This window comes from Petaurus breviceps, unplaced genomic scaffold (assembly GCF_028583685.1).
Source record: "Petaurus breviceps papuanus isolate PSGF00001 unplaced genomic scaffold, PetGlider_PUasm1.0 90762, whole genome shotgun sequence".
In the NCBI taxonomy this organism is placed as follows: domain Eukaryota; kingdom Metazoa; phylum Chordata; class Mammalia; order Diprotodontia; family Petauridae; genus Petaurus; species Petaurus breviceps.
In genome coordinates this window covers 9,142,487-9,168,205 of record NW_027187339.1, presented here as the reverse complement: position 1 = coordinate 9,168,205, position 25,719 = coordinate 9,142,487, and the positions used below count along the sequence as shown (strand labels likewise).

Here is a 25,719-nt window from a genome sequence, read left to right as displayed (position 1 = left end):
ATGCAAAACATGACCACAGTAGATATATTTTAAAAGACTGACTATATTTCCCTTCCTCCTATCCCACCTCCCACTTGTTCTATTCTCTACTTTGATCCCATCCCTTTTAAAAATTGAGTGCTTCCAACTTCCCTCCCCACCCAGCCTGCCTTCCTTTCCATCATTCCCCCTCTCATCCCCTTCCCCCCTACTCTCCTATAGGGTGAGATACCCTATTTAGTGTGTATTTCATTCCCTCCCCAAGCCAAATTCAATGAGAATAAGGTTGACCTATTCCCTTTTCCCTTCCTATTCTTCCCCTCCATTGTAACCATTTTCCCTTGCCTCTTCTATATGAGATAGTTTAGCCCATTCTGTCTCTCCCCATCTCCTCTCATTATATTCCTCTCTCACCTCTTAATTTCACCTTTTAAGTATCATCCCTTCCTATTAAATTGGTCCTGTGCCCTCTATGTATACCTGTAAACATATATACACACATTCACATATGTATTCATATGCCCATATACCCTCATATATAGACATATATATTTCTATTCCCTTCAGCTATTTTCATACTGAGAAAAGTTTCATCAGTTACAATTATTGTGTTTCTATGTAGGAATGTTAATAGTTCAACTTTGATAAGTTCCTTATGTTTCTTTTCCCTGTTTACCTTCTCATGCTTCTCTTGCTTCTTGTATCTGAATGTCAAATTTTCTATTCAATTCTGGTTTTTCCATCAAGAATGCTTGAAAGTCCTCTATTCCATTGAATGACCACATTTTCTCCTGAAACATGATACTAATTTTTGCTGGGTAGGTGATTCTTGGTTTTAATCCCAGATCCTTTGACCTCCAGAATATCATATTCCAAGCCCTTCGATCCCTCAATGTAGAAGCTGCCAGATCCTGGGTTATCCTGATTGTGTTTCCACAATATTCAAGTTGTTTCTTCCTGGATGCTTGTAATATTCTCTCCTTGATCTGGGAATTCCAGAACCTGGCTATAATATTCCTAGGAGTTTTCTTTTTGGGATCTTTTTCAGAAGGTAATTGGTGGATTCTTTCAACCTCTATTTTGCCCTCTGGTTCTAAAACATCTGAGCAGTTTTCTTTGAGAACTTCCTGGAGGATGATTTCTAGGTTCTTACTTTGATCATGGCTTTAAGGTAGTCCAATAATTTTTAAATTATCTCTCCTGGATCTATTTTCCAGGTGAGTGGTTTTTCCCATGAGATATTTCACATTGCCTTCTATTCTTTCATTTGTTTGGATCTGTTTAACAGCATCTTGATTTCTCATAAAGTCATTAGCTTCCATCTGATCCAATCTAATTCTGAAGGAATGATTCTCCTCAGTGAGCTTTTGAGATTCTTTTTCCATCTGGCAAATTCAGATTTTTAAGGCATTCTTCTCCTCATTGCTTTTTTGAGCCTCTTTTGCCATTTGAGTTAGTCTGTTTTTTAAGGTGTTGACTCTCATTTCATAACTTTCTTGCATTGTTTTCATTTCTCTTCCCAATTTTTCCTCAATATCTCTTATCTGCTTCTTAAGGTCCTCTATGATCTGTAACCAGCTCGTATTTTCCTTTGAAGCTTTTGGTGCAGGAGTTCTGACTTCACTGTCTTCCTCCTGTTCCATGCTTTGCCCCTTTTTGTCCCCAAAATAGGAGTCTAATGTTGGAATCTTCTGTCTGATTTGTTTCCTTTGCCTGGTCATGTCACCCCTCAATCACTTGACCCCTGGGCTTTTCGCCACAGTAGGACTCTGCCACCAGACAAGGGAGCTTTTGTCCCAAATGTTGGGGTTTTCTCAACTGCCAGAGGTATTAGATGGGTGCCCTCTCTGAGGCCTCCACATGCTCTGGCAAGCTGGACACACACCCCAGGACCTCCACCCTAGACTGAAATCCAGATCCAAGCAGGTTAAAGCAAGAATGATTACCCCTCAGACTGATCACTTGGTCCCCCTACACTCTGCAAGCCAGAAGCTGAAGCTGCCACGAGGTGCTGACTGGCTCTTCCAGGCATCTCAGCAGCTTCTCACCCCAGGGGCAAAACCCTATGCACACCCACTTACTGGGTCCCAAAGTCCAGACTGCACTGACCTCTCACTTTGTCCTTCACATCTATGTGTTGATAATTCTGGAAACAGCCACAGCTGCTGCTAATCTGGAGTCCCTCCAGCCGGAGGCTGGTCAGGCCCATTCTGGGGCTAAAACCTCCGGCTCACATGGACTTGGGCTTGGCTCCCAGAGCGCTGTGTTGGTGTATTCCTGCCAGCCTGCCAGGCTGTCCTCAGTGGGAGGTCAGCTTCTGTGTGTCATTTTGTGGGTTCTGCAGCTCCAAAGTTTGTTCAGAGTCCCCTTTTTACATCAATTGGAGAAGGTGGAAGCTGGAGCTGCTGGGAGATCATGCTTCTACTCCGCCATCTTGACTCCTGGGTCATCTTCTTTCTAATAATATGGCAATTTTGTGGATACTTAATCCCAAGAACCCAAAGGAATATCTGCATTGTAACAACCCACCTAATAGTGCTGGTCAGGGAAGTTTCCTCTCTTTTCCAGTTTATAGACCCCCTGTGCCATTTTCTAAGTATTTTGTGCAGTAATTACTGAAGACTTTCCTAGAGACAAGAATGAAAGGTTATTCTTAGGATACAATTGAAAACCAGCAGTAGCAGTGGACAGTAATGACCCTTCCTGGCCAAGCTGAAGAGATGCCAAGTCAAATCAAGCAATTACTATGAACCAAGCAATCAGGCACTGGGCTAGGTTCTGAGGATGCAAAGAAGGCAAAAACATTCTCCCTGCCCTCTGGAACCTCACATTTGAATGGATGCATCACATGGCTCCCTTTGGAATCATGTCTTTGGTCTGGAAACTATGAACTTACCTTAACTGTTAACCCAGTGGGGTCAGTGCATAGAGCTTTAACCTTGGAGACAGAAAGACCTGAGCTCAAGTCCTGACTGACACACACTAACCATGTGACCATAGGCAAGTTAATTAGCCTCTAAGTACCTCTAGGCAACTCTTTAAAATTGAATTTTCAGAGGAGATGCCCAAGTACATCAGTAGAAGGAATTCCCATGGATGGGATAATAGATCCATATCTTTCCCCATAGTCTACCTGGACACTCAAAGTTAACCTTAGCCATGTGGGTAGACAGGGTGCCCTCAGCTATGGATGGCAACTGGTGAACTGGATGAATTGAAAGTGTAATGGAGGCAATAGGAAGATCTATATGATTATTGAGCAGAGCTTTGCTCTCTGTGTTTGTAGCCATAGCTATTTTTTAAGGCATAGTTCCATTCTGGAGATATTTACTACTTGGCAAGACCTGAAATGAAAAATCAGGCTTTTTCCTTCTTGGAAAGGACCAAAATTCCCCACAGTTACTTATAGGCTTTGGTGGAGAAAGTTGCACTTTCCCCACAGAGCATTGGGTAATCGTTGCATGACCACATGATCAAAGGAGTGGTAGCACATTTCTACCCCCTGCCTGAAAATGTTGCCAGTTAAGCCATTTTTGGCCTCCACTAGGGAGGCTGACAATCTGTTCCCATTCGCCACTACCCCCAGCCCTGAGTCACTGTGTATCCCCTTTCCACCCCCTCTCCTGTAATGCAATGTGTTCCCAACCCAGCCAGGTCCTTGGATCTCCGCTGCAGTGACGCTAACATCTCTTGTCCGGAGTGGGGAATGGAGGCTCATGGCAGAGGATGAGAGGGCAGCGTCAGGGTCACACCCTGTGCTCCATTAAAACTGAACCTGGCTTCATTGAGTAGGTCATTAGGGAAGTTGTTACAGATTCATTTAGCTAACCCCTGAATTGCCAGCCTGTTTACCACAGCACCAGCCAAACATGGGCACCAGAAGTCAGGGGCACAATACAGGTGGGCATTCAGTTAATAACACATCTGATGAATCACATGAGGCACAATCTCAGAGCACTGGCTTTTTCAACTACTATGTCCAGAATCTAGCATGTCTAGAGTAAATAGAAAAGAGCCAGTGGAGAACTGACCAAGAATGGAAGGAAGTGTGGTAGGGGATGGGGGTGGGGGGGTGGGGAGTGCTGGATTTAAAATCCCAAGGAGCTGGGTTCAAATCCTGACTCAGCTATTTAGTCAATTCAACAATGAAGTCAATTCAGTCAATTCAAGTTTTCCTACATACACTGCATATATGTGTGTAAATGTATGTATTTATATACATTTATAAATGTATACAGACACATGGCAGACATTGTGCTAGCAGCTGGGAATTCAAAGACAAAAAACCAACAGGGTCTTGTCCTCAATAAACATGTCTACCTCTAACAAGGTCAGCTTAGATGGCTTCTAATGTCCTTTCCAGTATACATTTGATCCCAAGAATGCTATAAATAGGTAACTGAGAAAGGTACTGAACATATAACCTTACTGAGTTAACTTGAAATACATACATAATAAACACTTATATGGTCCAATTTGAGGGATGTGGGAAAGTCCCCCAACCCTTCCACTGATGGATCCACCACATGTCTTCACACAGGTGCCTCCCATACAGGGTACTTGGGAGATGAGCTAGCTGTGTTTTGAATGACCCACTGCTGACCTCTTTTGCTCATGTTTTAACAGACGAGCCCCATGATTTTTCCCTGGCACACTTGGGGTCAGTTCCCAAACTTGTACCTTCCCCCCTGGAATATCTCAGCTGGAAAGCTTGGAGATCCTCAGAAGCTCCACATTTAGATATTCACCTGGCTCCATCTATGGTCAGGTCAAGTCTAGACAGGCCCTGATACCCTTAGTTAAGTATTGATCTCCCCAGGATCTTAAAAAAAAACAACAAGCAACTCAACCTTAACGTGAACAAAGTTTCTCTTTCCCTAATGAAAAATGATGCCAAGGAAACTTCAGAGCACGGCAGGACTGAAGAAGAGAGAGATTTGAGGGCGTGGAGAAAGGGCCCAGAAAAGGAACCGGAATGCCTCAAGTAATCCTTGCCAATGTTACCAGTCACGTGGTCCGTCCCTGACTCCTCATTACCTACCTAGGTGATGGATTTGAGGAAACAGTATCCGAGAAAATTCAAAATTTAAGAGGAATTTAGAGGTGAAAGACTTAGTTATACCTCATTCCTTCACCCACTCACTCTTCCAATAAACTAGAGGTGGTCCATTGCTCTGAAAGAGGAGGAGGGGGAGGAAGAAGAGAAGGTGAAGGAGAAGGAGAAAGAAGAGGAGGGGGAGGGGAGGAGAAAGAGGAGGAGGAGGATGGCTTAAAGTGCAAGTGTCCCTAGAAGAAGAAAAAACATGATTCACACTCATACTTAAGGGTACATGACTGATAGGAGAGCCTGTCCTCAAAGTAAACTTTAAGCAGAGGAGGGAAAGGGAAGATATGAGGCCGCCATGACAAACTGCAATGATATAGTGTAGCAAGAACCCACCCACTCTATTTCCAGCCTAATGTAGGAAGTCATGAGTTGGAAGTCACCAGCTGAACCCAAGTAAACCTCCCAGCTCCTCTGGGCCTTCCTCTGTGTGCCTGCTTAGCTCAGCAGGCCAGAACACAGAGTGAAGGCCAACAATTCACTTCCTGTGTGAGCCAGTGAATTTCATTGTGTTACTTGGATATAAATTGCACCCCCTCCCCAACAACAACAATCAGCTGGCTCAGAAACACGTGTCCTTGGTCACAAGGAGCAGAAGATGAGATAGTGGAGATGACTCAGAACGACCCCCTTCTTCCCCCTCCCTCCCCTCGCTGCTACTATGGTAAACACTTCTCAAAGCATGAGGTCTGCTGATTGCTCATTCATATATGAAGAATGGCATGCTTTCATTTTCCCCTCTGAGCCTCAATATGCTCATCTATAAAACTGAGACTGGTCTCACAAGGGGGTTGTGAAAAATCAATGAGGAAACATCTGTAAAGTGCGTTGTGGCTCCTGTTAGGAAAACACCCTCTGGATACTTAGCCAGCTCTGAAGTCCCCAGGGAGCTGTCCATCTACAAGAGCTTTCCCAGCCCTCCGTAGTTGCAAAGTCATCCATGATGAGAGGAAAAAGAAAACCCTCCAATTTCTCTGACATCGTCCCCAGCAATAAGGAAGCAGTACAAAACTGAAATACAAAATTAATCCCATAATAGGCCACGGATGACTTTGTAATGGCCTTTTTAAAGATGAAAATTCAACATAAACGATTATTATGCTTTTACGGCCGCTGGATCTAATTTCCAATTATTTGGAGACACTCAGAACCAATCAATTAGCACGCAACAGAGCTCCAGATGTAGGAAAAGAAAATCTAAGAAAAGCAGATATTGGCTTTCATTGAAAAAACATGACTGTGTGTTGTGAGAAGGGCATTGCTATCACATTGGCAATATAGGGTAAGAACATACACACTTCTGCTTCGATTGTTTGGTTGGTTGGGTTAACTGGTTGATTAGATACAGCCCTGTCTGGAGATTAGGGACTGAACAATAGCAGGATTATAGATTTAGTGTGATAAGAAAATTTAGAGGTTACCTCTTTCTGTGGAGGGTGTTGCCAGAATCCCAGTCACCCAGGCCTGAAACCTCAGTCATCTTCAGCTTCTCTCTCATCTCCAAAATTATCAAATCTTGTCAATTCCATCACTATTTCTTTTCTCCGTCCTATTTTCTCATCTCACCTTGCTCTTACTTTCCTATTTCAGGCTCTCAGATCATCTCCCCACCTCCAGTCTCCCCTCTCTAATCCACCCTCCACACAGTAACCACAATGTTACTATAGCAGGGCTCTGATGCCCTGCTCAGGAAGCTCTGGCTTATTGCTGAAATAAAATACCAACTCCTTTGGCATTTAAAGCCTTTCACAATTTCTTGTGTAGGATGCTACTCTAGGCTTATTATTCCCCAAATGCAACTTTCCATCTCCTGCCTTTGTGGAAACTGTCCCCTGGACCTAGAATGTCCTTTCTTCTCACCTTGGTCTCATAGATTCCCTAACTTCCCACAAATCTCAGCTCGGGTCCCTCCCTATAGGACGCCTATCTGAATCTGGCTCATTGTTATTCTTCATTCTCAAAGACCAAAAGACCAAAAATCACTACATTGGGATCAAGGCACAGAACTTAGAAGGCTCGACCATAGGTTGGGCACAAATAGTCTATATGAATATTTGGAGTGGAGATGTTTCTGAAATCATTAGTGATCTTGCCTCCCCAAAGTACTACATGTCTTTATACACATCCATAAATACTATGTTGTTTATGCATATATATATATATATATATATATGCATGATTTTATTCTCCACTCTTTGGTAGAATTAAATCTCCTTTAAGACAGGGTCTGTTCCATAAGATCATCATAGATATAGGGCTAGAAGGGACCTCAGAGACCATGTGGTCCAATCCCTTAATTTATAGTTGAGGTAACTAAGGCAGAAGGCATTTAAGTGACTGGCCCAAGGTCACACAGATTTAAACTTAGGTCCCCTGATCCTAGAGCCAATGTTCTTTCCATTGTGCCACACTACCTCCTTTTTTTGTCTTTGCATCTTCATCACCTAGCATACAGAACACATGGCACCTCAGAGTCATTTAATACATTGCATCTAGTCCCACTGACTCATTTTCCAGATGAGCATCAAAGAAAGGTGACTTACAATAGCAGGATTGTAGATTTAGAACTCCAGGTCATCCAAAGGTCATCGAATCCAACATCTTCTCTTTGCCATGAATAAGAAAGCTTTCCCCAATATATAAGAAAGGGCTTGGATGGGGTCACAGAAGTAGTAAATAATGGAATTAGAATTTGAATCTAGCTTTCTGGATCCAAGTTCTACTGCCTTCCCAATGACTTGATGAGAATCACAAAATTCATTTAAAGGAATTCGTTGGTAATCATGGAGGCCTTGAATCATCAAGCCAACCAAAAGAATGTTCATCAACGTACAATTTTTATAACTATCCAACATCAAAAACTAAAGTATAATTTTCAACGTGACAGGTCAAAGGAATGAATAAATTGGGCCCAAACTCTGTTGCATTTATCATATTTTGAGCTCTCTGGAGAATGTCTAAAAGAGGCAGGACAATTTCAGATTCAATATGGTCTCTAGACAAGGTTGCAAGATGGGTTTTATTACCTTACCTAAAGAAAGATGCCTGGAACTCCCTTTGTAAACTCAGTCAAATAGATTAAGAAAAGACTAAGAAAGGTTCCCAAGACTTTGATAGCATTCTGTAACAGCACACTAAAAACAATGCACCTAATTGCCACTTAGTTATATTTCAGAACAGAGGTTTAAAAAGCAAAGGACTTTAGAGTTGGAAAGAAAAACTTTAGAGATAGGCTCATCCAAGCCCCTCTTCCCCCCTTTTATTTTACAGATGAGGAAACTGATGCCCACAAAAGGGCAGCGATTTATAACATAATGCTATTGTCAGAACTACAGTCCAGTTCTTATGACTCTGAGTATAATGTTCATTTCATTATCTCATGCTCTTAAAATTATAGATATAATAAAACAGCAAAACAATGGACCTACAAAAAATTAGAAAAGAGAGATCTCAGTGCAGCATACAACACCCTTCTTTCAAAGGTTCCCATTGGCTTAACTTAGATATGGGGAAATCACAAGAATTGATTTGTCACTAAGAAAGATTTTTATTTTTCCTTACTTCATTAACAAGGAAAACCAGCATGGGGGGTAGCTAGGTGGCACAGTGAATAGAGCACCGGCCCTGAAGTCAGGAGGACCTGAGTTTAAATCCGGCCTCAGACATTTAACACTTACTAGCCGTGTGACCTTGGGCAAGTCAATTACCCCCAATTGCTCTGCATTACCCCCTCAAAAAAAAACAGAAAGGAAAGCCAGTGTGGTGTAGACAGGAGGCTAAGCTCTGTTCCCTGCTTTGCCACAATTGTGACCTCAAGCAAGTCACTTCCACTATCTTACTCAGTTTCCTCATCTGTGAAGGGTAGAGTTGGAATAAGTTCCTTTAAAAATATACGTCTAAGATTCTATGACTTTGGGGCAGAAATGGCTATAGAGGAACAGAAAACTACAGAAATCACTAAGGGAATCAAACAGAAGCAAAAATGTCTAAACAAAACAAATTCAATGAAAAAAGAGTGTGCTGAGCAACACTCTTGCTTAGAAGATATCAAATACTGTCTAGAACATTTTTCTCAAAGGAAGGATAAGCAGGATGAAGATAAGAACAGGAGGATGCTGGAAGAAGAGCAAATGGGCTCCCTCTAGGATGATAAAAGGATGATTAATGCAGGCACCAGTAATTGTAGGCTGAGAAAGTGCACTTTGCAGGGAACGCGGGCTTTCACATCAATGCCACAAGAAGAAGCCCAAGACAGCTATTTAGAATATCTGACAGGACAGAGGAAAAAGCTCAGAAATGTCCATTTAAAGGGATCAAAGAAAGTGGGGAAAATCACTGAAGAAGACGGTGGCTCATTTTGACAAGCATTTGTTATGTATCAGTCATGTGCAGGGAGCTAAGAATACAAAGACAAAAATGAAACAGTCCATGCCCTCAAGGAGCATACGTTCTACTGACAAAGTGGGGGTGGGAGACATATAACAGATAAACAGATAATTAAATATACAGTGTATGCAACATAAATGGAGTGATTTTTAGGAAAGAGAGAACACTAAAATAACAAAGAGGGAGGGGAAACAAGGAAAGTCTTATTTAGGTATTTGTACCTGACCTGAACCTTGAGTAAAACTAGGGATTTTAAGAGGAACAGAAGAGGGGAGAATACATTCCAGGCATGGAAGAGAGTATGGAAATGGAAGATGAAGTGTCTTGTTCAGGCTCCTAGATCTAGAACTGGAAACAACCTCAGAGTTAATCTAGTCTAACACATTCATTTTAGAAATGACAAAACAGAGACTGGGAGAGTTAAAGTGACAAACCCAAAGTCACATAGATAGTAAGCCTCAGGCAGGCCAGACTTCTGACTCCTGAACCAGTGGGAGAGTGAATTAAATTAGCACTATCTAAGACAATATTGAAAAAAGAACTCAAATCAAAGCCATGTCTCTACCAAACAGATTTCTAGAGAACCTGTGTTGAAGCATGTTACCTACCTCCTGACAAAGAGGTGGACATAAGGTGAAGAGGCATAGATTTTTAGACATGACCTGTATTGTTTGATTAGACTTATTTGTAATTAGGACTTTGTTCCCCTTATTTCTCTCAGTAAATGGAAGTGAAGAGCATGTAGAAATAGTGTTGTAAAAAAAAAAAAAGAGTGGGCAGCTAGGTGGTGTAGTGAATAGAGCACTGGCCCTGGAGTCAGGAGGACCTGAGTTCAATTCTGGCCTCAGACACTTAGCTCACTTACTAGCTTCGTGACCTTGGGCAAGTCACTTAACTCCAATTGCCTTGCCTTCCCCCTCCAAAAAAAGAGAGTTATTGTAACATTTTTTAAGTGCACAGAAGAGAGTAAATATTAGGAAGCACAGGCAAGCAAAGCAGTTTTAAAAGTAATGTGTAGAATTTTTTAAATTCAATTTCATTTTACTTTCAGGTTTGAATTTCTCCCTCCCCTTTCTTCTCCCTTCCCTCATTGAAAAAAACAAGAAAAAACAAACTCCATCATAAACATATATAGTCAAGCAAAACAAAATTATCATATGGCCATGTCCCGTTCCTCCCCGCAAAAAAATGGCTCAATCTGCACTCCGTGTCAATCACCTTTCCATCTGGAAATGAACTGCATGTTTCATCATCAGTTTTCTAGAATTGTAGTTAGTCATTTTGTTCATCAGAGTTCCTAAGACTTTTCATCTTTAGAATACAATTGTTATATAATTCGTTCTCCTGGTTCTGCTCATTTCACTCTGCATTAGTTTATATAAGTCTACCCAGGTTTCTCTGAAACCATCCCTTTCATCATTTCTTAGAGCACAATTAGTGTATCTGAAATTCATTATATACTTTTACATACTTTTTTTTAAAGGTAAAAGTGTGCCATGGAGATTCATTTTTCACAAAGAATCCTCTTAATCCCTTGTATTCTGCTGCTTCTACTATGGAAGTGTTCCCCTTTTTGGTGTCTGAGATCAGAATTATAAAATTAAATTTAAAAAAATTAGCCCTATCTAGTGGACAGAACCAGAAGCCAGGCTAGTCAAACCTGAAAGAAAAACATGTTAGTTCTCATGAAAGAGATTATAAACTCCCAGAGGGCAAGGACCATTTCATTTTTCTATGTGCACAGTGCCAAGCCTGGCATGAGGCACATGCTTGTTAAATTTGATAATGTCATAGCAGTGCAGCATTTTACATTTTGGGGGCAGGGATTCATATTTGTCTGTTATGTTCTCTGTCTTCCATCCCCTTAGTCAAGATATCTTGTCCTATACCCACTCCCTTGCTCTAGCCTAACTGTCAGTGCTTACTAATGGCACTGTCCGTAGGTACATGCCTTTTGGGATGTAAGAATACCTCTGTCATGTCAAAAACTCAGACCCCTACATGAGAGTAGTTGGGCTACCATTAACCACTGGTTGGAAAGCGCCTAATGACTAATTGACAATGTTGGCAGCATGCATGGTCTGGTAGACTGTTTTATGATACTGTCATAGCCACCACCCAGGGTTCCATAGCCAGCAGATTGGGAAACAAAGATGTTCTCCTGTTCTTCCATCCAGTGAGGACTGGCAATGTAGTGAAAGATTTTGAAAGACCTCCAAATACTTCTGAATCCAAAGGAAATAACCTCTAATAGTAGAATTTAAAGTATAGTGACAGGCTGGTGAAGGAGAGATTTTTGAGGACAAGGTCCAGAAGGATTACTCTGAGGGAAGGAAAAATGCAAAACCAGTTTGTAAGAGACATAATACTCACACTGTCACCATTCTAATACAGGGTCTCATGCCCTCATATAGGCACTATTGTACTAACCTGCTAATTGGCCTCCCTGCCACAAGCCTCTCTCCATGCCAGTCCATCCTCCTCTCAGCTGCCAGAGTGATAGTCCTAAAGTGCAGATGTGACCATGTCATCCCCTCTTCAATAAGCTCCAGTGGGTCCCTTTCACTTTCAGGATCAAATATAAAATTCTCTATTTGGCACTTGGGTAGCTGGGTAGCAGAGTAGATAGCGTCAAGTCTGCAGTCAGAAAGACTCATCTTCCTGAGTACAAGTCTGACCTCAGACACTTACCAGCTATATGACCGTGCACAAAACATTTAGTTTGTTGGCCTCAGTTTCCTCACCTGTAAAATAACAGAGAAGGAGATGGAAGATAACAAAGAAGGAAATGGAGAAAGAAATGACAAACCACTCTAGTATCTTTGCTAGGAAAACCCCAAACAGTGTCAAAAAAGAGTCAGATATGAATGAAAACAACTGAACAACAAATTTGGCATTTAAAACAAAAGAAAGGGAAAGAAATAAGGAAAGGGCAAGAAAAAGTGGAAAAGTAGTAAGGGGAAATAAAGGAATATAAGGAAGTGGAAGGAAAAGGGTGGGAAATGGGACTGTAATATCATCAACAATCTTCTTCTCACCTGTGACCTGTTCATTGCTGGCCCAGTCTGCAGGATTTCCTCCCCATCCCTGCCTAGGCAAATCCTCACTATCCTTAAAAGGCCAGCTCAAGCCCCATGAAGGCTGCTCTCTCACCAACCTTGATTCTCCTTTCTAATTACCCTGAGTTCCCTTTGTTAAAATCCCAAACCACCTATTTTCCTAAGGAAGTATAGAATCTTAGAGTTGGAAGGGATATCTAGTTCAATCCCATTGCCTCTACAACAACACCCACAAGTGTTAGTGTCAGAAAGTTATATAATCCAAATCTCCCATTGTACGCATGAGGAAACTGAGGTCTGGATAGTAAAGGGTCTTGCCCAAGGTCATACAGAGGGCAGGGTCACTCAGTGATGAAGAACTTACCTCTCCACTCAACCTCACCACCCCACTCCCACACACACACACATTCTAATTTTGGACACACCTAATTGTTTTCCCCTTTTTTGGACCAAAAACCTCCTTCTTTTAACTTCTACCTAACGTTCCTAGTTCTGCAGAATTTCTCTTCTGTTTGACAGCCCTTCAAATATATGAAGATAGCTCTTCTACAATCTTCAATCTTCTCCATTCTATCTATTCTAATTTCTTTCTGCTGATCCATGTATGGCATGGTTTCCAATGCCCTCACCGTCCTAGTTGGATTAGATAGATTCATCATGAGGTGGTCACTATCATCTCCTTCACTACAGACATGAAATTTCCATGAAGAAGTACCTTCAATCAGATCAAGGAAAATCAAATTGTATCCTTAAATTAGGATGGGAGTGGGGAGTCCCACACCTCTTAAAATAGCACTGCTAGGCAGAACTAAAATCTTTACCGATTTGAAAACTTTTGAAAAAACAGCATCTCCCTGCTTTCTTCCACCCCAGCAAGGCTAAGGAAAATGAGAGAGGGAAGCACAAAGCAACTTACAAGCACCTAATAGAGTTCCAATTTTTCCTCAATAAATCTAAATTCAGCTGAAAAAAAGTTAGACATCTGGAGGAAGGGAGCCAGAAAAGCAGTGTCTAACATCTCTCAAAGTACCAGCCTAGCAGCTTTCCAGTTCCTGGGAGCTCAGCAAGAGGCAGCCAATTCTGAAAATTCACTTATTCAAGTCGAGTTGTTTTGTACCTCAACTATTCACATAAAGAGTGAGGTTAGAGTTCCAGCTAGGCTACTTCCTAACCGGGTGACCTTAAGTAAGTCACTTCACATCACAAGGACACAGTTTCTTCATCTGTTAAATGAGAGGGTTAGACTATCTGACCTCTAAGATCCTAGATCTATAATCTATAATCTAGAGCTACGATTTATAATAATAGGCAACAAATAACACAAGGTTAAACTTGAGATTGGGAAAATGATTTCAGATCCTGTCTTGAACACACACTAGCCACAGCAAGTCACTTAATATCTCTCAGACTCAGTTTTTTCATCTATTAAATGGGGATAATAATAGCACCTATCTCACATGATTGTTGTGAAGATCAAATGAGAAAATAAATGCAAAGTGACTTGATAGCTATTATTCTAATCAAGTCACTCTATCGTTCAAAGTAGGAGTAAGATGATTTGTCCCTCTTCCTGAAACATACGTTGCACTTGACCACCAGTAATTCTGGTCAACTGAACCAGAAAGTCCCAATAAAAGAAAGCTCATGAAATGAGCTGAGTCACCATCTATGTGAAGCCTTTCTATGCTGGCTTCATCAAGAAAGGTTTCTGAGAACCAGAAATGTTCTCAAATGCAAAGGCTACTCAAGCACCATAGAGAAAACCTATCCTGATCTCACCTCCATATGACAATCTCCCAGGCTGCTCATGCCTGGTTGTACAAAAGGGTGAGTGCTTACAGATTTCTCCTGGTGCTTCTTCTTCATTGCCCTAGAGGACAGAATGGGGATCAATGGGCGAAACTGACACAGGGGCAATTTGACTCCATATAAGGAAGAGCTTTCCTGTAGAGTTACCTCAGGAAGTAATGTGTTTCCAGTTCCTAAATGTCTCCAAGCAGACAATGAATGATGACTGTCTGTCAAAGAGATTGTAAAGAGATCTCTCAACTCAGGTAAAGGTTGGTTAGATTAACCCTATGGTTCTTTCCAAAAGATTCTGTGACTCACCCAGTTTCATGCTTAGTGTGAGAGAAAAATGGGAACCCAAACCAAGACTCTAGACTTTAATTCTATACATTCAACAGTAGACCCTATGTCAGCCTTGGTTTTCCTGTTCCCCTTTCACTAATATCTGTTATTGTTTTTTTTTTTACCTTAGTTACTGTCTCTTCCCTGTCTCTTTGACTCTCTTCCTTCTTCACTCTCCTTATCCTTCCTCTCTCTCTCTCTCTCTCTCTCTCTCTCTCTATCTCTCTTCTCTCCCCTCTCTTTTCCTCTCCTCAACTCTTCTTTGTCACTTTCCCCCTTCCTCTCTCTCCCTCACCACCCCTGCAGATATCTCAAAACTCTATGCATACTCCCTTAACACCAAATGACCATTCTACAGCTCATTTCAGAATTCCTCTTACTGACTGTGAATTCCATTCATGATGGAGTAATAAAGAGTTGGCTGATTGGCAGAAGGAAAACCACCTACTTATCCGAGAACAAAACTGGTAACCAATTAATGTATTTAATTCAATCTAATACAATTCAACAAAAAATAATTAAGCAAAACGGTCTGCTAAGTAAGATGGTTTGGTAGAAAAAATGTTGGCCCTAGATAGAGAGGACCTTTATTCAAATCCCATTTCTTCCTCTTACTGCTTGGGTGACAATGAAGAAGGGCCCTCACCTCTTTGGTCTCAGTGTCCTCGTCTCTAAAGGAAGTGACTGGACTACTTGGCCTCTAAAGTGCCTTCCAGCTTACATCTCTGATCCAACAAATCTGCTCTGTGCAAGGACTGTGCTACACAAAGACGAACAATGATACAGACCTTGCCCTTTAAGAGTTTACAGTCTAATAATGGTCACAAACCATGGACACAAATAGCTAAGCCATGAGGCAGAATGTGCAAAGGAGAGGTACAAAGCCAGAAATCAGTGGAAATGGATTTTGGCTAAAAAGCTGCTAAAGGAGGTAGCCCCTCAAGCTGATCCTTGCAGGAAAGGAAGGATATTAACAGGTGACATGGAAAGTTCAAGAATAAACTGTTTCAGTCGCAGCCAAAGTGCCCAGTTGAGGCACGGCTTATGGTATTATCTAATAGCAGCAGCTCAAGCAACAAGTCACCAGAAGGCCAGAGAACAGTGTAAGTTGTTGCTAGGGAAACCAGTGTACTTGGTAACAGCACTCCCAGAGTCTGACTGCAGCCAGAGAAACACTCTGCCAGATGTTTTGGAAATACCAGAGACAGAGAAACACACCCACCCCTTTCCCCCAAGCAGGTGCCTATTTCCTTAAAAAAAAAAAAAAACCTCTCCCCCCACCCCTTCCCATGTGTGAGTGGGTGGCTGGGGACAACATTCAGGAGATTCAGAAGCTTCTTCCTCAGCCACTCTAGCACCCTCCTTCCTTTAGTCCTTTTATTTCCCATATTCTTCAACAAATCCAAGAGTGAAATCCCAAGCATGGGGTCCCTTAGAGCTCAGGAGCAAGATCTCCAGCCATCCCTCAGCCCCAAAACATGGGGTCTGATGGAGTCAAACCAAAAAGCATTCATTATTCCCCCACTCTGGGCCAGGCATTGTGCTAAGGGGAGCCTCTCAGTCAGGTCCTGTCCGAGCAAATTTTTATTTACTCGACTACATTTCTATCATATTTGCCCCATGGTAGAGCTGTCAAACATGTAGCCAGCTGGACAGCCTCATCTGGCCAGTAGCACTCCCCAGTGTGACCTGTGCCAGATTAAAATGGAATTGGGAAATGTTTAACAAGAGAACTAAAAACATAAGAAACTGTAGATAATGCTTCATTTTAAAAGCTAAGTTAATACTCTGTCTTCAGGGATCCTTATGTTCGGTTTAGTGACCCTCGCTTCTATTCAAGTTTGACGTTACAGCCCTACGGCACTGACATGACTCCCCCAGGTTTCATGATATGGAAGCCAATAGAGAAGTGAGGAAGAGAGGGGTAGAAAGGCAGAAGGAAGGAAAAAAAGATGAAAGCCTGTACCAGCTGCTGCCATGAGAGTGCCATCCACAAGGATCTCTCTCACTTCCCTTGATCCACACACCTGTCTCCATGTCAACGCTATGGCTACTGCCCAGAGATGTGACAGCCACCTCCCAGGCCAGTGGGGTTGGCTCAGTTTCTGCCAGAAGGACTCTTTTCCCAGGCCTGATCAGCTTGCACCAGGTGGGTCGGTGGGTGTGAAGGAAGGAACGAATGTCTTCCTAAGCCATGTGTCTTCTTCATGGGCTGAATAGGAAAGTGGCAGGAGTTATATAATCTGAGAGTAAGTGAATTCTCACCTACATCACACACAGCGGGCCCAACCATATGTTTATACCATGTTTGTGTTCAGCAAGCCCCAGATAGCCCAGGAGCATGTATGCCTCAGTTTACCCACTCAGTATATTGGTATACCTGCCCAAGGACAAATCAAAGCCTAATTTTAGGCAGCCTGCCTCCACTGAGTCCTTCTAATGGGTTCCCTAAAGGACAAAGAAATGGGCAAAACATAAGTGTACATCATTCATTTGGCTTTCTAATGTTATCTTCTCTCACTTTTCTCTGTAACACACATATAATTTCACATCCCCAGCAAGACTGTACATTTCTCTGGGGCAGGGATTGAGTATTTACATCTACAAAGGCCAGAGCAGTACAGTATAGATAGCACTGGGTCAGAGATCAAGAAACCTGGGCTTGAGTCTTAGCTCTACTAATTGCTGGCTTAATGACACTGGGCAAGTCACTAAACCACTCTGGGCCACATCTATAAAATGAAAGTCCATAGTCTGCATGGGCCCTTCCAGCTCAAAATTCCCCACAGCACCTACAGCAATACAGAGAATGTAATAGACATTCAGTTGCCTTGAATTGAATTATATTTCTTCTTGAGTGAACAACCCAGGTCAAAATTGTGAACAAAACTATGCCTGCATTCATGGCTGGAAATTTTCAGTGTAATTCAGTTTTAACAGATTGAAGCCCCTAGGTTGTCTAAGGAGTGGGCAAACTGGCCTAGTACAGAAATGGAGTAGCCCAAAGGTCCCACACCCATCCAAAGGAGGGTCAGTCGTGTGAGTAGTCACATAAGCTTCCAGCTTGGGAGAGAGAGAGAGAGACCCAGTCTCAAAAAAAATAAGAAAACATAACTATCCAAAGTCCTATTCCCTTAAAGCCCTGCTAGGTGGCTTACTAAATTCAATTTACACTGAGATAATAATGGCTTTCAGTAGATTCAAGGCAAATAGCTGCTCTGCTTCTGTTGTTATTCCATTCTTTCTGACTCGGTGCCCCATTTGAGGTTTTCTTGGCAGAGATACTAGAGTGCTTCTGCCATTTCTTTCTCTAGCTCATTTTGCAGATGAGGAAACAGAGGCCAACACGGTTAAGTGACTTACCCAGGGTCACATAGTTATTAAGTGTCTAAAGCTGGATTTGAATTCAGGTCTTCCTGACTCCAGACCAAGCACTCTATCCACTATACCACCTAGCTGTCCATTCTAGCTGCTGGTCCTATAGAAAGGATTAGAGCCCCAGCTTCTCCAGGAACCTGAGAGGCAGCTGAGAGGTAGGCTCTCCTCTAGTCAATACAGATGGCTTCTTCCACTAAAATCTCACACAGATGATCCATCATAATGTGCAGGTGACCCAGTGGTTGCCAAAGTCTCACCCACTAAGACACAAATGCTCCCAGGTCCTACCCCAGAGAAGGGATAGCGTGAGGGAGGATGGGGAAGGGAGGAAACTAATAACTATCTTCAAGTACTCAGAAGGCTGTCTTGGAAAAATGTTCTGCTTGGCCCCAGAGTGTAGATCTAGGAACTATAAATAAGTGATATAAGGTCAAGGGAGACCTATTGACTGGAAGACCCAGGAAAGGCCCCGCATCGACGATCTACTCCTGAGTCATGTTAGGAAGGATTCCAGACCTTCTCTGAAGCGGCCGGCACATGCTGGACAGGGAGGAACACCTGGGTAAAGATGGGAAATGGGATGTTGTGTGCCAGGGAGAAAGGCCCCTAGGCCAGTTTGACCAAAGTAAGGAGCGCAGGAAGGGAAGGAACAGGAAATCAGACTGCAAGGTCAGTGAGAGCCAGGTTGGGGATTATAGAGGCTGCAAAGGAGCAAATGCAGGCTTTGTGAAACAACAAACTTCCTAACAGAGCAATCCAGAGGGAGAATGGGTTGTTTCAGGAGGTAATAGGTTCCCCCTCCCCTCACTGCAGGTCTCCATGCAGAGAATGAGCAGTCACTTGTCCAGTGTGTTGTCCTAAAGATTCCTTGAGGTATGGCTTGGAATAGATGGCTTCCAAGGTTCCTTCTCACTCTAAAATTCTGTAATTCTATAAGATGGAGTGATAAAGGCTTTGAATGGAGTGCTGGTAGACCACATGCCCAGCCTAGCTGTTTGGAGGGGATCAGCAGCAGGTTGGCCAGGAGGTGATGAATTTCTCGGACACCATAATCCTTGAAGACAGCTCCCTAGTTTATAGAAGGACTGTGATATGAAGGGAGCACCCTTAGATCTTTGAAATATGGATAAGGGTGTAATGTGTTAGCCTCTCCAGGGGCATTTGGATTCTAATGAGCAATCCCTGGATGCGTAATGCCTCAGCCTATAAGAATGAATCTCTAATCATGGAACTCCAGTGACCCATGACACATTGAAGAGGGAAATATTTAAGAGTAAAGGATTTTTCCCATGCTGTTAGATTATATCACAGAGGCAGTCACCTACCCTGCCTATGAACAAAACAAACTCTGGCCCTGCAGAGGGGGAAAAGTTGGGGTTTTTTCCCCATTTATGGGCAAAGAGGAAGATAGCTTTGATGAATCTCAGTTTCATTATCCGTGAAACAGGAAAAAAACTGTTTTTACTGGCCAACTCACATGGCTATTATGAGGAAAGCGTCCTGTAGATCTTCAAGCACTATATAAATATGAACTACACATCATCATCATAATTATTGAATTATTATTCTAGAAATGCTGGCTTAAGAGCGGTCTTTTGATGCCACAGAATATAGTCCAACTTTGAAAGAAAGAGGAACCAAATGCATGGTGATAGCAAGCCACCTGCTGTCACTGCCGTGAGCTGTGATTTTCCACTTCTAAAAATAAAAGTAGAGTTTCATGTTGCACTGGCTGTGGCTTCTATAGGCCCACAAAGCTTGCCAGGACTTTTTTATGCTCCTTGTTTTGTTGCTTTAAGACCAGAGCCCATGACAGACCAGTTGCATTGTGGGAAGAGGCTTTCTATCTCTGTGCCCCATGGGCCTTGTATACCAACTCTATATGTGGCTCTCCCCAGTTTCTCCCGGGGCAGATCCTCCTCTGTGCATTATTGCTGCTCCTAATGTCCACCTCCTGGCTTCACCTGTATTTTTGTGCCTCTGTACAGCTGTACCTACACGATACCAAGATAACTGGGATCTTCGGTCAAGCCAAGGCCTCAGTTTCCTCATTTGTAAAATGAGAGGATTAGCCTGTTTGGCTTTTGTGTGATCCCAAAGGCTAGAGTCATTGTTTTCAATATTCCCACTAAACTAAATACATTCAATCAATTAGCCAGTTGGGAATTGGAGGTGGGGGGATATGTGACCAGGATTTTAGTCTTGTTCTTCTATTAACTTGCTGGCGAGCCATGGTTGGGCAGGTTGCTTTTACCCCTCTATCTTTTTAAGGCACATTTTTCTTATCTATAAAATGAAATAGCTGGATTTGGTAGATCTCTAATGTATATATCAATGTGGTCTGATCAAAGAAATGTCAACTCAATCCATTACCACCTCTCAGGGTAATAGTAGAGAAAACCCTAGTCACACATCCTTGAACTCTTCTAATTAGCTGGACCCATTAGATATGGGTCTCTTCAACAGAGACTGATATGTCTGTAGCCTGAGGAAGCTCGGCCCCTCACCAGAATGGTATCACAACCTACAAAGAGATTGGATGGGCCAAGTTTCTACTCCTCATTTCCCTAAATTCCCTCAACACAAATACACAAGGCAAACCCCCAGGCTCTAAGCCCTATGGAAGTGAGAATTACAAATTCTCCTGCTCAGAGACAATGACACATGGAAAATATCAAGATATTAGACAATGAAGAAGCACCTAGCCTCAATTTCCCTAACTGGCTGTCAATTGGTGATTCAGAAGATTGATCACTAGACTCGGAGGCAGGTAGAACTAAGTTCAAATCCAGACTTAGACACTTACTTGCTGTGTGACCCTGGGCAAGTCACTTCATCTCTATTTGAATCAATTAACTTCTCTGTAAAATGGGGATAATAATGGTACCTACCTCCCAGGGTTATAGGGATTAAATTAGAAAATAATTTGTAAAGCACTTAACACAGTGCCCAGCACATCATAAGGACTATATAAATGTTAGTTGTTGTTGCTAATATTATTATTATGTTAGGTCAACAGTTCTGTGTGTTGATTGGGAATACAAAGGAAGGCAAAAGACAGTCCCTGGTCTCAAAGAACTCCCAGTCTAAAGGAGGAGACAAGATGCAAACAACACAAGTAAGGGTGAAATGGAGACAAGAGAGAGAAGACGCAGCACAGATAGTCGCTTTTGACTTCTCCAGAACGAAGCAGAATCATAGTTTAGAGATCATCAGTATCTGATCTGACTCTAACACGACCTTAAAAGGCACTGGCACTAATGAGCACACTAGGGAACATTAGGAGCATTTGACCCACCTCCCACCAAGCCTTTCCTAGCGGCTGGTCGGCATCACTCTATTCGTCATGCCTGCCAACCTCTTCTCTTCCTGTTTCTGTGTTAAACATGGGGCCCCCAGACTTCTCATTTGCTGTCAGATATGGTGGAAACAGAATTATTGGCATGGAATTGAGAACCCTGGATTCCAAATCTAGTTTTCCTTGACCTTAAATAAGCATGTCACCTTTTTCTCTCTGTCTTATTTTCTTTTTTCCTTCTTTTCTTATTTTTTAAGTCTTTCTCTTACATGAATTCTCTGAAGTGTTTAATACTATTGGCTACCCAAGCCTTCTGGATACTCCCTACTCCCTTGCTTAAGAGTCAGGGAGACTAGGTGGCTCAGTGAATAGAGCACTAGCCCTGGAATCAAGAGGACCTGAGTTATCCGGCCCCATACACTTAACACTTACTAGCCTTGTGACCTTGGGCAAGTCACTTAACCCCAATTGCCCTGCCTTCCCCCCTACAAAAAGAGAGAGAGAGAGAGAGAGAGAGAGAGAGAGAGAGAGAGAGATTGAGAGAGAGAGAGAGAGAGAGAGAGAGAGAGAGAGAGAGAGAGAGAGAGAGAGAGAGATAATGGTCTTCTCTGGTTGGAGGAGTCTGTATCTATGATAGGTCCCCTGTCTTCTTCACTGGCTGTTTACCCTCTTCCTGGACTTTTAAGCTAGATGTTTCTTCCAAATTTCTATCTTTGGCACAGTCCTCTTCTCCCTCTACATACATTCTCACCCTTGGGCATCTCACGTGCTGCCACAATTCCAAGTATCTCCTCCCAAGTCTGGGCCTCAGCCTTCTTGTAAGTTCTGGACCCACATGTCCAACAATTTACAAAAATCTCCACTTGGTATCTGACCAACATCTAAAATTTAATGTGTCATAAACTGAACTGATTATCTCTCCCTATCCCCAGACCTGACCTCCTTGTGACCTCACTGTTTCTATCAAGAGTGCTATCGTTCACCCAGTTTCTCGTGCTTGAAGCCTTGATGTTCTTTGATTTTTCCTTTTGACATGCCTTCTCCTCTCAAAGGTCCCTTCTAGCTCATATTTTTCTGACATCTGTTTCTAAAGAATCTGTGAAGATCATGGAGTATTCTTTTGCCGTAAGTCTGTGATCGGAGTATACTATTAGGATCTACTTGTTATGTAAGAAAGAAGATGACTGACACTGGGCAGGGAGAGTAGAGTATAGGAAGAGAGAACTGTCACTCTATAGAAATGGGAAAGTTGGTGAAACAGCTGCCTCTTTCAGTCCCTCTTCTTTTCCAATGAGCCCCTATTTCAATCACTCGTAGTCCACCCTTCATTCCCTGGGTCCCTTACCCAGGTCAGTCCTCCCTAGAGACCCATCTAGAATAATCACATCTTATTAGCACTGTACCCCCATTCCACAGGGTGGGTAACTCACTTTTTTCTTATTCTTTTTATCTTTCTTAATTACATGTAAACAAAAAAACTAATTCATTTTTTCTCTCTCCCTCTCTCCATCCCTTTCCCTTCCTTGAGAAGGCAAGCAATTTAACATAGATTATGTATGTACAATTATGCAAAACAATTACATATTAACCACATTGCAAAAGAAAATACCGATCAAAAACAAACAAACCAAGAATAATAAGAAAGTTTTCAAAGCATGCTTCAAAATGTATTCAGTTCTTTCTCTGGAAGTAGATAACATTCTTCATCCTTCAGAACTGTCTTAGATTATTGTATTGCTGAGAACAGCTAAGTCATTCATAGATGATCATTGGATAATATTGCTATTACTGTATATAATGTTCTACTGCGTTGGGGGAAGGGGGCTTTCACTTTTTAATAGAGGATAATGCCAAAGGAATGAATCTCTGTTGGTGAAAAATTAGACACTCCATTGGAGGAGATGGGGGTCTTCAGGTGTCCCTCAAATCACATGTGCAAGGAAAACAGACCCCACTGGCTAGATGCTCATTAACCTTCCTCTCTACCTCCCACTCTAACACTGATCATTAAAGGAAATCTTAAGCTTTGTCCAAGAGCATTCAGAGGAGTTGATTACGTCTGAATAGCAGTGACACACAACTGGCTCATTAGGGGATTGGGGAGTGTGGGAGGAGAGAACATAGGAAACAACACAAAGGGCCCAGCACCTGCAGAGACAGGTGAATAGTGGAAGCAAATGTATGGTTGTGCCCCTTCCCACCTGAGGTCCAAGGATTGGCCATTACCACAAGAACTGTACAAAGCAGGGGCGGCCAGGTAGCACAGCGAGTAAGAGCACCGGCTCCAGTGTTGAGAAGACCTGGAGACCAAATCCCGGGCTCAGACACTTAGCACCCACCCAGAAACCCCTGGCCGTGTAACCTTGAGCAAGTTACTTAACCCCGATTGCTTAGGGGTGGCCAGGTGGCTCAGCAAGTAAGAGCATCGGCTCCAGTGTTGGGATGACCTGGATCAAATCCAGGCTCAGATTCTCAGCACCACACCCAGAAATAACTGGCCATGTAACCTTGAGCAAGTTACTTAACCCCGATTGCTTTAAAAAAAAAAAAAAAAGAACTGCACAAAGCAAACACCACAACTGAATAGTTCAAAGGAATTGGGATCTCATCAGAGACAGCATTCCCTCTGCTGACAGAGACCACAGTTCCTCCATGATTTACTGGACAATTTCATGAGTTGCTGTGGCCAAAAAAATCACTTGACATTCAACTTTGTGCTGATGAGTTTCTGAATCTCACTTGGCTGGTCTTCAAGGGACAGTCAATCACTGGGCCTGCACTGGCAGTCTTTTCAGGTTGGTAGAACTGCCAGCCCCTTCACTTGGCTGGCATAGCCTTTGAAAATCCAGTCATCTTGTCCTATTGAGGCATCAAAGGAAGACTTCTATAACAAATTTAATGAAGTAGGATTATGGAGCAGTGGTAGAGTGTTGGAGTTGGATTAGGAAATCCTAGGTTCAAATCCTATCTCTGATTTACCCACAGGTAAGGCATGTACCCTCACAGAGTCGGAGTTTCCTCACCTGCCAAATGGAAAGGAAAGGAAGACAGTGATCAGAAAGAAAGGAATAGGGGATAAAATGGAAGGGGAGGGGAGAGATAGATAGCAAAGGAGGAGAAGGCGAGAGATAGTGAAAGAGAAGAAGAGGAAAGGAGAAGAAAAGAAAAGGAAGTGAGGAAGAGAATAGTACTAATACTACTAATGCAGCTTTGAAGAATTTATAGTACTTAATACCATTGAACCTCAATTTTTCCTTAAATAAAATGACATGATGGAATGAAATTATTTTTAAAATCCCTTCCAGCTCTGCTTCTGGGGTAACTTTCTATTGGCCCAATGAGAGCTCTCATTAAGATAAACAAGGGAAACTATCTGGAATCTGGCACCAAAGGATCGGGTTCAAATCCTGACTTTGTAATTGGTTATTTGTGCATATTTGGATGAGTCTATTAACATCTCTAGGCCTCAATTTCTTCATCTGTAAAATAAGGGAGTTAGCATAAGAGATCACTGAGATTTTATTCTGTTGAAAATCATATAAGAAGGAGGCTAAAGAAGATCGTTGTTGTTTGGCCTTCGTTCTCTAAGAGGACCAATGACATCATGAGGTGACTTTCGAGTGAATTGGATTTAAGTGAGGCAGAGCCGTGCAAAGACAGCAACCTCACTCTCTCCTCCAGAGTTATCAGTCTCTTGCAAGACATAAGTCAAGAAAGGATCGTGAAAGTTGGACTCTGAACTGAGCTAGAAGAGGGCTGGTGCTTTTGTTATTCTTGTAGGTGGGGAGTGGAAGTTGGGGAAATCATACCTTTACAAAAAGTCTTTCAACCCTAGGTGGGTTATGAGAATTGTTCAGTAACTGTCAGGCTTAAAGGAAAATTTAGTGGTGACCTTTTAACGTGATTCAGCAAAACCTTTGCTCTCCAAAATTGTACTTTTGAGTCTGAAATAAACTCAAGAAAACTTTTAAGCTAGTTCAGCAGAAGAAAAAAAAGGAGGTATTTCTTCAACCTAGATCTCCTATGATCTGATATTCTCATCAATCTCTTCCACTTTGGGGGAGGGAGGAAGAGAGAGTTCAGGAGTCACTGACCAGGAACAGGCAAGCCCCTAAGATAGCCTGTCAGCACACTATCAGAAGGGAAAGCTGAGGACTTTAGTGGAGTTCCCCATCAACACCACAGGCTACTAATGGCACATGTTCCCTGCGTAGTGGAAGTCTGTGGGCGGGAGGGTTTCCTCCCCTGTGGGACTGGCCATTTCCCCTGGGTATATTTAGAGAATCCCCAGAGAGGCTGGCCAGCCACCCTCTTCCTCTGCTATCATTGGAGAGAGACAGAGAGAGAGAGAGAGAGAGAGAGAGAGAGAGAGAGAGAGAGAGAGA

General features: G+C 42.5%; 1 protein-coding gene across 1 annotated transcript in view; it reads left to right on the top strand.

Moving 5' to 3' along the window:
• The window catches only part of RASGEF1A (RasGEF domain family member 1A), a 328,675-nt gene that overhangs the window by 214,934 nt on the left and 88,022 nt on the right, over positions 1-25,719 (top strand). The window lies entirely within an intron of this gene.